At 37.2% G+C, this 1,549-nt stretch overlaps 1 pseudogene; it reads left to right on the forward strand.

Annotated features, from left to right (window-relative positions):
* Window positions 1-1,137, forward strand: part of LOC107592244 (tetratricopeptide repeat protein 41-like) — an 8,174-nt pseudogene extending 7,037 nt beyond the window's left edge.
* Window positions 1,138-1,549: the final 412 nt, after the last annotated feature.

Below are 1,549 nucleotides of genomic sequence, written 5' to 3' on the forward strand. Positions count from 1 at the left end.
CAACAAGCTGAGATGCTGCTACTGCAAGCAGACTAAATTTTAAAGGTAAAAATAATAAAAGACACTAATATTTTGATATATGATTAGTTCTAATCATTGACAGAAATTGCATGCATTCAAAAAATGATCATATGCAAGGTTTCATTCACTTATTATCTGTTTTGATGGTTTCCTCCACAGGAAGTGGAGCTGGATAGTGACAGTATGAGGTTACTGCTCAAAGTGCAACATATGCTGGCAGAGCTTTACGTCCAAATGCATCTGCCAAAAGACGTAAAAGATGTATTGCCACAAGGGACTTGAGACAGCCCAGTCTTTTGCAGTAGCCCACCTTGCCAGCTCAGAGGTCAAACTGATAGTTGGTAAGATGTATTTCATATTTCATCCTGCATTCACATAACTGTTATAAACAGACATGCAAGTTATTTCTTGGCAAGGGTAAATCTGAACGCATGTAGCACTAATCTGCTCTCACAGGACAGCTGCTTTGTCGTCTGTGTGTGGCATTGCTGGAGGATAGACGGCTACATGAAGTGCCAGGGATTTTCAAAGAGATCAGTTCTGCTAGATACATCTCTGGCCATCCTTGTGCTGAAGGCACAGCTATGCTACTGAAGGCCATTCACAAGTAAGATAAAAAAAAGTTTGTTTTTCTCTAAATTAAATTATAAATGATGCTACATCCACATCAATAGGTGTCAGTCTATGACCACTGTTTTATTAGCCAGTAAAATATACAGAAATTACTTGAAGTCCATTTTAATGCATTTTCATCATTTGTCAAGGTTGAGTCTTTGTGAGCCCAAGACTGCTGAGAAATGCTGAGGCGCTGGTACAGCCATGATCATCCTCTGGTAGCAGAAGTGGAGGAGCAGCTTGCAGATATCTGGACCAGAGCTCAAACCAACACTGAGTGAGATGCTCGCATTTAGTTACATCAATCTGTCATCAAACCTCAAAGTCACATAATGTGATTTCAAGGTCACTGGCTTGATTTTCACTTTTAGATGGACGCAGAGGAAGATGGTTGAATTGTACCGGCATGTTATAAGCACTAAAGAGACTGAGGCTCAGATGTTGCAACTTCCCACCATGCAACACGACCTTGCTGACATTCTTATGAAGCTTGGCGAATGACTAAATAGCTTTAGTGACTGGTTGTGGCACTGCATGCTTGAACACAAGAGTAACTTTTTAAGTTTGGTTTCAATGGCATATTTTTCTTGAAAGTTTTGAACCAAACCAACCAGCTCCAAGATGAAGCACAACTTTAGAAAGTCTGATTTGAATGTAAAATGTATTTTATTTTTTTTTATTTTTGGACAAAAAGAAGAGTGATGTGTGTGTATATATTTATACACTACCAGCCCAAGGTTAGGAATGATTAAGATTTTTAAAATGTTTTTATAATAATTCTCTTACGTTCACAAGGCTGCCTTATTTGAGCAACAATACAGTAAAATAGTAATATTATAAAATATTATTACAATTTAAAATAACTGTTTTTGAATATATTTTAAAATGTAATTTATTCCTGTGATGGCAAAGC

The sequence above is a fragment of the Sinocyclocheilus grahami genome, unplaced genomic scaffold (genome assembly GCF_001515645.1).
Source record: "Sinocyclocheilus grahami isolate Dianchi unplaced genomic scaffold, SAMN03320097.WGS_v1.1 scaffold151.1, whole genome shotgun sequence".
NCBI lineage: Eukaryota > Metazoa > Chordata > Actinopteri > Cypriniformes > Cyprinidae > Sinocyclocheilus > Sinocyclocheilus grahami.